The following is a 14,113-nucleotide window of genomic DNA, read 5'->3' as shown; positions in this document are numbered from 1 at the left end:
ATTCACAGTTCCAAACACACTCTTAATCAATATACTATATAAATGCAAAATACTATTTGGAGGACAAGGAAAACTCATTAATCATAACTCTATAATTCAGAATTTTGAGTAACTGAGCCTAGATTAGTATGAAGTTTACCTTGGTACAATCATGCTAATCAAATTAATGGAAGAAGACTGTTGAATAAAATAATTCCAAAATCCCGAAGCACATGACTTTATCATTGGTGTCTTCTAGGAAAGGCCTGATCTGGGGAAAGGGAATGCTAAGCAAAAACTCACTATCAGGCATATAGTTGTGGTCAGTAAATATTTTTTTACTAAATTAGTCAATGAAATATTACAGACTGAAAGACAAGCCACAGTAGTGTTACCTGGGAACTGGTTAGAAATGCAATTATCAAGCCCTGTCCTAGAGCTAAAGAACCAGAAACTTTGGGAATGGGGCCCAGCAATCTGGTTTCTAGCAAGCCCTCCAGGAGATTTGGATACATGGTATAGGTTGAGAATCACTGCTCTGGAACAATTCCTTGTAAGCATCAAGGTTTAAGAGGGGTGGAGGATATAACTTTGAGTTTAGTTGGGAAAGAAAAGGTAGATGGAATGGTGAGCACAGGCTTAGCTAAATGCCAATGCAAGTGGGATGGTTAGGTTCATGTGTCAACTTGGGCAGGTGATGGTGCCCAGGTACCTGGTCCAGCAAGCACTGGCCTGTTACTGCAAGGACATTTGTGGCTGGTTAATAAACCAGAAGGCTGGTTTATTAAATCATCAGTTAAATTGACTGCACCTGTGACTGATTATATCAATGAAGGGCATGTCTCATCTGCAATGAGAGAATGCAATCAGCTGGATTTAATCCAATCAGTTGAAGACTTTTAAGAGAGAAAGAGAGGGGACCAGCACTTCTTCTTTGGCTGACCAGTGAAGCGTTTCCTGAGGAGTTCATCGAATACCTTTGTCAGAGTTGCCAGTTCGCTGCCTGCCCTACAGAATTTGGACTTGTGTGTCTTCACAGCTGCGTGAGACACTTTTATAAAATCTTATATTTAGGTATCTCTTGTTGATTCTGTTTCCCTAGAAAACTCTAACTAATACAGGTTGGTACCGGGAGTGGTGCTTGAGAAAACAGAATCTTAAAATGGGCTTTTACAATTGGTTTTCTACTCTGATTAGATTCAAAGGCACAAATGACTCCATTTCCAATAATCAAGAGGGTACTGACAGTCCACGGTGTGAGTTGGCAATGGAGATACACCAAATATCACCATTTGATTCTACTAATCATACTCTTGTATGAAGCAAAGCTCTGGGTGACAGTGTTTTGACACCTTAACATAGTTTTGCAGAGTTAAGAGGTATAATGATGTTGGCTGGTTGCTCTTAGATAAGCTAGATAAAGTTATAAGAGAAAGGGATGAGCTAAAGGCTTAAGATTTGAAACTTAAGTGCTGTATGACAGATGTAAATGTTTCTATGTCTGACCTGAAAGAAAACTTATTTATTTCCTATGGCCACAGACTTGCGATTTCTGAAAACTAGACCCAGAGTCTCATTGTGAGAGTAGCAGATTTACAACATAAACTAAAATCTCAACCTCACAGCAGGGTGTTTGCTCTTAAAGTAAAGGCATTGATTGGAAAAGAATGGGAGCCTGAAACTTGGGATGAGGACACATGGATTCATAATAACGGCAGTGAGGACATTGGAACCCTGGATTCTGATGAGTGTTTGCTAGATATACCTGTAATGGTCTGCCCTGAGGAAACAGCCCCCAGCCCCCACCTCCAGTCTACCCTGAGGAGACAGCTACCCAACCTCTAGCCTGCTTGGAGGAAACAGCTTCCCGACCTCCAGTCTGCCCCAAGGAGCCTGCCATCCAATCTCCACCTAAAGAGATTAACCCTTCAGTGCCTGCTAAACCTGTAATCACCTCCCATGAGAAAGCAGCCCTCACTCCTCTGCCTGGAGAGATTAATCCTGTTTTACAAGAAGAAACGGCAACAGAATGTCCTGAGGTAAATGGCTTGAGGGATAATTCAAACTCTTTTCATGAGCCACCCCCACCACAAGTCTTTGCTTCAAGACCTATAACTACACTAAAGTCCCAATAGGCCCCAAAGGGTGAGGTACAAAGTGTGACCCATGAGGAAGAATGCTATACTCCAAAAGAACCGTATGAGTTTTCCAACTTATACAGACAGAAACCAGGGAAATATGTATGGGAACGGATATTAAGGGTGTGGGATAATGGTGGAAGGAATGTAAAGTTGGATCCCACTGAATTTACTGATATAGGCCCACTAAACAGAGATTCTGCATTCAATATTGTAGCTAGAGGGGTTAGAAAGGGTGTTAACTGTTTGGGTGGTTGAATGAAACATGGATCAATAAGTGGCCGACATTGCCTGAGGTTGAAATACCAGAACTGCCCTGGTATAATGTAGAGGAGGAAATTCAAAGGCTTAGAGAGATTGGAATGTTAGAATGGATTTATGATGGAAGACCTGCTCATATACCCTTGGAATGTTCAGAGGACACACCTTTTACCAGGAAGGACTGTGAGGAATAAATTTGTGAGACTAGCTCCATCATCCCTGAAGAGTTCTGTAGTTGCCCTTCTCTGTAGGTCAGATATTACTGTAGGAACTGCTGTCTCTGAGCTCGAATCCTTAAAAACAATGGGGATAATCAGATCCCAAGTCAGCAGAAGCCATGAGGCAGCAGTTAATTGTCAAAGACAAGGTGGGCATGGCTACCATAATGGCAAACAGACTCAAAGCAGCATTCAAAATAATCTGACTTGAAGAGACTTATGGCATTGGCTAGTAGATAATGGAGTACTTAGAAGTAAAATAGATGGGCAGTCTACTAAATTCTTGATTGATCTGTATAAGCAGAAGAATTCTAGGTCAAGTGAACAAAATTGCAAAACCAGAGAGTCACAGTCCCTTAATCAATTCCCAGACTTGAGACAGTTTACAGACCCAGAGCACCTTGAATGAGGGGAAGGCTGGGTCCCCTTGGGGAAGGACCCTGTTACACTGCCAAAAATTTATATTGTGACTCTTCCTCCCAGCCTTTCCCAGGGGGACCTATGGCCTTTTACCAGGGTAACTATGCATTGGGGAAAAGGAAATCATCAGATATTTCAGGGATTATTAGATACTGGCTCAGAAGTAACATTAATTCCAGGAGACCCAACATGTCACTCTGGTCCACCAGTCAGAGTAGGGGCTTAGGGAGGTCAGGTGATCGATGGAGTTTTAGCTCAGGTCCATCTCACAGTGGGTCCAGTGGGCCCTGGGCCCATTCTGTTGTTATTTCTCCAGTTCCAGAATGCATAATTGTAATAGACATACTCAGCAACTGGGAGAATGTCCACATTGGTTCCCTGACTCCTGGAGTGAGGGCTATTATGATAGGAAAGGCCAGGTGGAAGCCACTAGAACTGCCCCTGCCTAGCAAAATAGTAAACCAGAAGCAATACTGGATTCCTGGAGGGATTGCAGAGATCAATGCCACTTTTAAGGACTTGAAGGACTTAGGGGTCACCAAATTACCATGAGAACTGAGTTATCTATAAGGAGCTGGGTGTTGTCTGACTTGCCAAGCCATTAAGTTGGGCATGCACAGCAGCACTGTATCATAAACTGGAAATGGTATATATGAGACAGAGCTCAAGTGGGTCTTGAAGGCACAAGTAAGTTACATGAGGAAGTGGCCCAAATACCCATGGCCTTCACTCCTTCCACATTACATTCCCTTTCACAGCCCAGACTTGTGGCCTCTTGGGGAGTTCCTTACCATCATTTGACTGAGGAAGAGAAAATTCAGGTCTGGTTTACAAATGGTCCTGTGTGATATGCAGGCACCACCTGAAAGTGGACACCAGCAGCAGTGCATCCCCTTTCTGGAATGTCCCTGAAGGACAGTGGTGAGGGGAAGTCCTCCCAGTGGGCAGAACTTCGAGCAGTGCACCTGGTTGTTCATTTTGCTTGGAAGGAGAACTGGCTACAGGTGCATTTGTTTACTGATTCATGGGCTATTGCTAATGGTTTGGCTGGATGGTCAGGGACTTGGAAGGCAGTGTTCTCCAGGAGGCTGTGTATGCTCTGAATCAGCATCCACTCTACAGGGCTGTTTCTCCCATAGCCAGGATTCACGGGTTCAGGAATCAAGGGGTGGAAACAGGAGTGGCACCACTCACTATCACTCCTAGTGATCCACTAGAAAAATTTTGCTTCCTGTCCCTGCAAACTTAAGCTCTGCTGGTCTACAAGTCTTATTTCCAAAAGGAGGAGTGCTTCCACCAGGAAACACAACAATAATCCCATTGAACTGGAAGTTAAGACTGCCACCTGGCCAGTTTGGGCTTCTCATGCCTCTGAATCAACAGGCAAGGAAGGGGATTTCTGTACTGGCTGGGGTGATTGATCCTGACTATCAAGGAGAAATAGCACTGCAGCTACACAATTGAGGTAAAGAAGAGTTTTCCTGGAATACAGGAGATCCCCTAGGGCATCTCTTAGTACTACCATGCCCTGTGATTAAAGTCAATGGGAAACTGCAACAACCCAATCCAGGCAGGACTACAAATGGCCCCAGAAACTTCAGGAATATAGGTTTGGGTCACCCACCAGTCAAAGAACCACAGCCAGCTGAAGTGCTTGCTGAGGGTAAAGGGAACATGGAATGGGTAGTAGAAGAAGGTAGTGATAAATGTGAACTACAAGCACATTACCAGTTACAGAACTGAGGACTATGATGGCATGAATGTTTCCCCCTTGTTTTATCATGAGTATTATTTAAGTCAAAGGAAATCAATTTTAAGAGTTTAAGAGTCAGTGTCAACCAAGGACTTGCACCTATTCTGGAGAGATTTAGTGCATTTCTGGTTGTATGCAAGACAGCTGAGTGTCATTAGGCAAAATATATGTCTATAATTATGTGCTACTTAGAGATAAATTATGGTATAAGGTGATGTGTATAATTGCCAACTTGACAAGGGGTGGACCGTGATGGTTAGGTTTATGTATCAACTTGGCCAGGTGATTGTGTCCAGGTGTCTGGTCAAGCAAGCACTGGCCTAACCATTACTGCAAGGACATTTGCAGCTGGTTAATAAAACAGAAGGCTGGCTTACTAAATCATCAGTCAATTGACTGCACCTGTGACTGATTACAATCAATGAAGGGTATGTCTTCCACAGTGAGAGAATTCAATCAGCTAGATTTAATCCAATCAGATGAAGACTTTTAAGAGAGAAAGAGAGGGGACCTTCACTTCTCTTCAGCTAGCTAGTGAAGCATTTCCTGAGGAGTTCACCGAACACCTTCATCGGAGTGGCCAGTTCGCTGCCTGCCCTACGGAATTTGGACTTGTGCATCTCCACAGTTGCACGAGACACTTTCATAAAATCTTTTACAGATATCTCTTGCTGGTTCTGTTTCCCTAGAGAACCCTAACTAATACAGCCAGGAAGAACCAAACTCCAGTCAGGGTCTCTGGCTGGAGAGCTGACAAAAAGCTACCACTCTGGGGCCCCACCCCATCAAGATGGCAAAATAAAATGCTCCAGGGCTCCATCTCCCTAAAAAAGCTTTGAACAAACAGAAAGAGCTGACAGAAACATCTTTTTCAAAGTTCCAGAAAACAGGCAAAGGACTGAACTAACAGGGTCAGTGCCAAGTTGAGAAAAATCCAACTTAAAAATGGTAGGATCTAGTGGTGCCCTTGCTGCCCACACCCACCCACCCCCATCCCCTCACTGACTCAGCTTTGAGCCAGCTTGCATTTCCAGGGCAGATCCCCAGTCTCCATTCCAGAGGGACCAGAGAACCCTCATGCACATACTGGGAGCATGTATGTACGGGCCAGTCTACCTGGTGGCAGCCTGAAGGATGAAACCAGGACACTTGTCACAGACTTGCCATCACAGAACTTGCCCTGTCTGAAGACTGCAGGCTCTCAATCTCCAGAACACTGTATAATAGTCAAATTATAGCTGCTTGAGGCAAAGTTTTGCTAGCTGTTGGACATACAGTGTCCAGACCTATGAGGAAATGCTGTTTCCTAGGGAAGAGGGGAAATTCAAGGGCATTCCTAGGGTTACACATGCTTGCCCAGGACAAGACATATGCATAGAAGAGGTGCTGAGGGCTCTATGCTTGTGCCTTAGGCTATTCAATAAACTCATAGTATGGCTAAGCTCTGAAGGAGAATTCAGGTCAATCTGCAAAGACTGGGAAAGGTGTTTTCTTTTTTTCCCTCCTCCTCCTCTTCCTCTCCTCTTTATTTTGTGTGTGTTAGTTGCTGGCATTCAAGAAAAAGCTCTGTCATAACACTAGCTGGATACAAGTTCAAGGAACAGATGCCTTAGAGTCAAAATTCCAGTGATAACACATTAAAATATCAAAATGTCCAGGCTTCAACAAAATATTACAAATCATACAAAGAAACAGGAAGTAATGGTCCATGTAAAGAGAAGAATAAAACATTAGAAACCATCAACAAGGAGGACCAGACCTGGGACATAACAGACAAAGGCTTTAAATATACTCAAAGAGCTAAAGGAAAACATAGACAAAGAACTAAAGGACATTAGGAAAATGATAGATGAACACAAACAGAATATCAAAAAGGAGATAGAAAGGATGAAAAGGAACCAAATAGAGATGAAGACCACAGTAACAGAAATAAAAAATTCCCTAGAGGGAATTTACAGCTGATTGGAGCTGGCACAAGATAGAACCAGTGAACTTAAGATAAGAACATTGAGAGCATCAAGAATGTGGAGCAGAAAGAAAAAAGAATGAAGAAAAGTAAACAGAGCCTGAAGAACCTGTGGGACACCATCAAGTATACCAATATATGCATTGTGGGAGTCCCAGAAGGAGAAGAGAGAAAGGGGGAGAGAGAATATTCAAAGAAGCATGGCTGAAAATTTCCCAAATTTAATAAAATATATGAATATACATATCCAAGACTCTCAACAAACTCCAAAGAGGTTAAACCTAAAAAGATCCACACTGTGACATATGGTAATAAAAATGTTGAATGCCAAAGATAGAGAGAATTCTGAAAGTCACAAGAGAGAAGCAACATGTCACATACAAGGGAGCCTCAATAAGATTAAATGCCAATTTCTCATCAGAAACCATGGAGGCAAGAAGGCAATGGGATGACATGTTTAAATTGCTGAAAACAAACAAAAAATGCCAACCAAGAATTCTATACCCAGCAAACCTGTCTTTCAAAAATGAAGGAGAGAGTTTAAGACATTCCAACAGAAACAAAGGCTGAGGGACTTGGTCACCACTACATTTCTACCCTGTAAGAAATGTTAAGGGAGTTCTGCAGGGTGAAAGGAAAGGATAATAGACAATAAATTGAAGCTGCACGAGGAATTAAAGAGCTCCAGTAAGGGTAACAACAGGGGTAAAAATAAGTGCCAGTACTATTGTATTTCTGGTTTGTAACTCCCCTTTTACCCCCTACAGGATCTAAAATGTAATGAGAAACCAGTGGTTTTGGACTCGCAATGTATAAACATGTAATTTGTGACAAGAAATACAAAAAGATGGGGGAACAGAGAAATATAGGTGAAGTTTGTGTGAAGTTAAGTTGGTATCAAATCAAACAAGATTGTTACAGATTTAGGATATTAAATTTAAGCCACATGGTATCTACAAAGAAGATATTAGAGAATATGTAAGCTCAAAGAGACAAAATAGAGTACAGATTACCAGGAGTGGGGGCAGTGGCAGGGGAAAAAGCGAGATAATACAAAATGGATGCAGCATTTCTGTTGGGGTGAGGAGAAAGTTCTAGTAATGGATAGTGGTGAGAGTACCGCAACATTGTGAATGTGATTAATCCCACCGAATTGTATGCTTGGGAGTGGCTGAGATGGGATTTATGTTGTGTATATATATATATATATATATATATATATATATATATATATATATATATATGCTCCACAATTAAAAAGAAGAAGAAAAAGATATAATCCTTCAGTTAACTCCTTTACGTATCTAATGGTCTTATTCTTATTCTTTCCATTATTGATGGGAATTTTTGAGTGCACTTGAGGACAATTTTAATCTGAAAAAAAAAAAACTATTAGAAAGTTTTATTTTTAAATTTTAATAATGACACTTCATTAAAGCTACAAATTGAAAAAAAAAAACAAAAAAAAACCCACATACAACCAAAATGGATTTTTTTTAGTCTGCTAGGTTCAACTTACAAATCTTATTATTCTAAGTCTAGCAAATTTTAGGATTCACTCTTAAAGAACCTATGAATATTGTTTTGTTCCATTTACAAATTTAAACATCTTTTCAATCAATATCAGTCTATTGGACTGGCATTTAAAATTTTAACATTTACTTTTTCTTTTTTAGGGCATCAATCATCTATCTATACAAAATGTTTCTGAATGATAAATAATCATATAAATTTAACAACTTAGACTTATAAAAATAGTCACCACAAATTTTCTTAAATATTCTGATATTTGCATAAATTTAAAAATTTCAACTGGAATCTCAAATCTAAAACAACTATATTTTCTTAATTAGAGTCATTTAAAAGAAACAAATTCTTGTAGGCATTATAAGAATATAAAGTATCTAACAAGTTACTTTTTAATCCAAAATGATTAATACATATAATTCTTTTCTATAAATACACAGTCTACACAGAACTTAAGTCTTCCTGGAGTTAGAAGATACATTTATCATTTAAGAACACTGCTACCATTCCCAATGACTGAGATTATTTAGATCAGATTGTTCAGCCATGATGCTGACGAGATTCTTTTTGGCAACCAGAATGGGGATCATTGGATGATCTTTTTGATAGCTGCTTTGTCATGATTCCATAATACAAGGAGATGGTCATAAGCCCACATCCCTGGATTCAAATTGCACACACTACATCAGTGGCTTTCCAAATATTTCAATTCAACTTCCAGAAAGAAGTGAATATATTTCATATAATGCAGAAATTTTTTATTTTTTTTTATTTTTTATTTTTTATTTTTTTGGTAACAACTGCTGGTTCCACTCACAATAAAGATTCCATGATACACTAGCAGGAAGCCAACAGTCATTTGAAAAGTTTCACAATACTTTTTTTCTGTCTATTCAGAGAAGCCTGCACTGCCTTACCTAGGATGATCACTTACACGGACTCTGCATTTCTGGGCTTCAATAATGACATGTAAATATAAAAATTAACAAAGTGGGATCTTGTATTTTCTCATATTTTAAGAGAATATTACAACTCTTAGGAATATTGTTTTAAAAGTGATATCTGATTGAATTGTGGATAGCTCATGTAGGTTACTTGTCTTGACAACTCATGAAGCTATTTTACTAGCTTTAATCTGTCTAATTTCCTATCATGTCTACATTGTATCTATTTTCAAAACCATAGAGAGTTGTCAGTTTTGGAGAATGTGTTTAGTTGTGAGTCACCACACTGGGTCATCCACAGAAATCAGTTTAGATGAGAGTGGGGTTGGTAAAATCCTGGGAAATGGGACAGACAGGAGGGAAGTGATTAATCCAACTTCCTCAATACAAGGCAAGTCTCTGTTTGAGGAATGGGATGGGGAAAGTTGATGAAGAATTCTGGGCCCGGAACAGACTAAACCACAGGGATCCAAGGTGGTGCTTAAGGTGTCGTAAGTGTCCCTTAAACACAGACAGGAGCGTCCCCCCGGTACTCACAGCAGAAGACTATTTATGAATCTCTGAGCAATGATGGAATCTGCCTACTGTTCAGATGGGTCCCATCTGTTCCAGAAAAGAGGCCAGAAAGATAAAGAAAGGGAGAATGGGATTGGGACTCAGCAGGAATGAAAGATTTAAAGAGACAAGGTGGGTTTCTTTGTCCCTTCCCTTGGGAAGGAAATGTTAGTAAGATAGGGAAGGAAGATCTTTGATAGCAGAAGACACTCTGATATTAGGATTTAAGGTCAATATCAGCGTGAACGGGGTATGCCAGGATCTTGTTTTCTAGTTACCTCACTCAGAAAGCTGAAGGGTGACTCAGGGCCTAAATGACCTGACTTTATGCTGGGAATGGGGGCAATTGTTGGGGAAAAAAACCAATGATAAAAATACTGGAAGAGTTTGTTTGAAGGGGAGGGAAAACAGAGTTAGGGATTCCCAGGATATGCCTCCATTTCCAGTGGCCTCCAGGTAACTGATGGTGACTCACAGGAAAAGTGAAGGACTGTTTTGTACCATTCTCGAAATCCATGCACAGCCCTAGTGATCTATTACTTAATTTTTGTTCCTGATAGTAGTTTCTTTTTGCCCTTCCAGACAGTAAGAAATGGCTAAAGAGTTATCGCACAAAGGAGACTGCTACTAATGGGCCATCTCTAAAGTAGGAAAAAGTCTTACCTAACATTTAAAATATTTTCTTCTCTTACAAGAAGATCACAATTCTCTTCAAAGCAGTTTCAGGGCATCACCCAAAACAGTAAAAGCAATTAGTAGCTAAATCGTTTTTAAAACAATGTTATTATTCCTGTTGGTATAGAAGGCAAGACCCTTAAATGTGACAATATGAGCAGTATCATATAATTTGGGTGAGTATACAACTGAAATAAGTATTTCAAAAACACCAAGAATCCATTTAAGTGTGTAGATTACATGGCAAGGTAAGTCAATAATTTAAAATTCCCCTCCTCCATAAGTTATTTCCTGATGATTTTTCTTGCAGTTGCTTTTCCTTTTCCTTTTATGCTCATATTGCCAAATTGGTATTTACAGCCAGACCTTTGTCTAGACGTTTCTACAAGGATATTCAAAAGGTACCACAAGCTCAACACGTACATCTTGCTACATTTCATCTTTTTCCCTTAGTTGTATGAGAACGAAACTTGACATCTAATCAACGACCAAGCCACTTCCTTGTTATCTTTGTGTCCACCCCCTCCTCTACAGCCCCAGCTTCAGCGCTACATCAAACCTCATTGCCTGGGCAATTAAAATGAGCCATTAGTAGTCTCCATGGCTCCCATCAGCTGTTCTCTAATCCTTGCTGGCAGCTGGAGCGATCTTGCCGAAAAAGTAAATCTCATCATTCTCTCCAGGGCTTTAAATCCTTTAGGCTCTTCATTGATTAACAGCTAGAGTCCAAACTCCTTAGTTTCCTAAACCAGACTGTTAGCTCTCCAAACTTATTGATTGCCATATCTTTTGCACCTGGAATTATGCTTCTGTCAAGCTGAATTTCTTTAAATTCCGCTAATGGGCTAGTGATAGAGATTATCAGGAGTTCAAGGGAGCTTTCTCTTTTGTGTTTTAATTTTGATGATTTCTTAAAAAAGAATATAAGCAAATTTTAAATCATCCAGATCAGTGCTTTTCAAACTTTAATGTGCATAGGAAATACCTTGAGATCTTGTTAAAAAGAATACTTCAGTTTGGTAAGTCTGTGTGGCCTGAGACACCACATTTCTAGTCACCTGGGAAAGTGACGCCAACACTGCTGGTGCAAGGACCACATTTTGAGTAATAAGGGTCTCAAACAATGACCACTTTTTACTATGAAATTGCCTCATTGTCATGGACTAATGAATAAAAAAAGAGATATAGCTCATATTTAATAATCTAAGTATTGAAAACATTCATTACAAATGAGGACAAAGTGATGTCACAGCTTTCTGTGACAAAGGTTCTAGTCAAAAAGGTGATGAAAGAATTGAGCCATCATTTAACACAAAATACTATCAGCCTGTCAGTCTCAAAAGATTCATAGCAGTCAAAACAATATTGTTTTGGCAAAACACACCATCTATACCATTAAATTATTTGGAAAGAGATTAATTTTGTGTTTTTTTAATAAGTAATTTGTCCATCTTTTTTCTTTTGTAATTTTGTAATATCAATAAGCCTTAGTATAAGAGGTCAAAATTCTATACAAGTTTGAGAATTTCTGGATTAGGCTCTTTCAGGCCTCCTTGCCTTTGCTCTCTGCCTGTCACCTCTGCCTGTCACCTTTCCCTAATTCTCTACTAATCTTGCCACTTGAGCAAACATTTTCTCTTCCTTACAGCTCCTTTTCTGAGACCCTGGTCAACTTTATACCACAACTGCATGCTGTCCCAATTTCTTTCATAATGTCTACAACACTTTGCTGCACACTTGACTGCACGTTTGTTTACTTTTCTGACTGTCACTTCCATCCCAAGGGCAAAGACCATGTCTTGTTTCTCTCATTTGTATTTGTTCAGTGCTTGGCACATCATAACCTGCTCCATAGATGTTTTCTGAACCAATGGATGGAGGTAAAACTTGGCTTGCTCCTTCCTGAGACAGAAATGAAGAGTATACCAACATACCTTGTGATTACATTTGTGGGTGAAAGAAAACTAAAAGTATAAAATAATTGTAAGATTATTTGATTTAACGTGGTAATTCAAAAACCTTACTTGTCTTCTAGAGAATATACTGAAAATAATATACTTTCTCTAATTTCCCAGAGGTCTACTTGTTGAGGTTAAAGCTTAGAGAGTTTTCAAATAATGTGAAAAGAAATTGCTGTTACATTTTGGTTGATGCAGCCTCAGAACCAAAAATAGAATGGCAATATTGAAAATCTGTGCTTGAACCGGATTCTAGCCAAAGTGTGATTAAACGTTATGGGGGAGCTGGAATTGTGACTAACTTTCAACTTTCAATTATGCAGGATAGTTCTACAGCCTGTAGAGTCTCCCAGCCCCATTTCCCAAGGCCTTGGTCTTGCCATTGCATTTTGGTTAGCACTTTCCCTGGAGCTAGTAGAGAAAGTAAAGCTCAGTTTTGCCTTTGAGAACAGGAAAAAACTTGAAATACAATATTTGGCTTTATTTGATAATGAGACTCATTTTCTGGCCTGTATTTAGATAGTAGGTTTTGGGGAAACCTGCTAAGGAAGATCTTCTCTGGATTAACCAGGATGTGGACTGTGTGGGGTTGGGGGTTGTGTATTGCACAAATATGACTGTAGTGCTGTGTAAATATCCTTTGAGAGAACGGCTGTGATGGAATAAAGGAGGGCTGGCAAGATTTAGATCTAGATTTTTAGTATACGTACATAGATGTTCCGATTTTATTATCAGAACAACATTCTCTTGACCCTAGAAGACATTGAAACTTAGTGGTTTTGGATGATAATTAATTCATTTATGGCCTCAACTGAGCATATCTCTGCTTAAAATGGAGTAAAGAATCTGAGAAGAGAATTTCTGTTCCAATTCCTTCAGATTTACTTCTTCCATTGTCTAGCAATATCGAACCATACTCCAAGCTCATCATGATTTTCTTATCTCTTGACCCCCCTTATTGGAATGTCTATCCCCTTCCAAGGCAAAATTATTTTTTCTAAACCCTACCCAGATATTCTTTCATAAAGCTTTCCAGTCATCTCCAGGGTGGGTTAAAGGGTTACTTAGTTTCTTTACTAAGCTAGCTTTCTGTCTGTTACCAGCGTCAAGTAAGTACTTAAGACTTGACATTACATTTGCTAACATAATCAGACAAAGGTAGACATTTGGAATCTTAAACTGTGGTAGAGTGGAAAGAATGTTTGATTAGGAGTCAAAAGACGTGGTTTTCAAATCATTCCTCTCCATATGGCCTACCCAAAAAATTTCTGTTTTGTACATTTTGTAGATTGGGCTTCCACATTTGATTTTTCTCCTTGTGAATAGATTATTAATCAGTTTGTATGTCCACTCTCTTGCCCAGTCTCTATTACACAATGTGAGCATAAATGGTCATTATAATGAACCAAATTAAATGTGGCATTCTTGTTATTGCACCAATATGGCCTTCTGTGTTTCACACACAGATACTTGGTGCAAAATGGCAGGCCTTTTTCTATTTTGTAGAGAGGAAAACACACAGACCAAAAACAAATATGTCCTAATTTTTTGATGTGTCAGAAAATTATCCAACCCATATGTCCAAGAGTGAGGGTTAACATCACTATAGATTTTGCTATCTAACATTATACTTATAAAGGAATCCTTGATGCCCTTGTTCTACCTGTACACTGTGTTCATTTCTAAATAGATTCCCATCCTGAGAATCCCATTTTTGAA

This window comes from Choloepus didactylus, chromosome 6 (genome assembly GCF_015220235.1).
Source record: "Choloepus didactylus isolate mChoDid1 chromosome 6, mChoDid1.pri, whole genome shotgun sequence".
In the NCBI taxonomy this organism is placed as follows: domain Eukaryota; kingdom Metazoa; phylum Chordata; class Mammalia; order Pilosa; family Megalonychidae; genus Choloepus; species Choloepus didactylus.
This window is presented reverse-complemented; position numbering follows the sequence as displayed.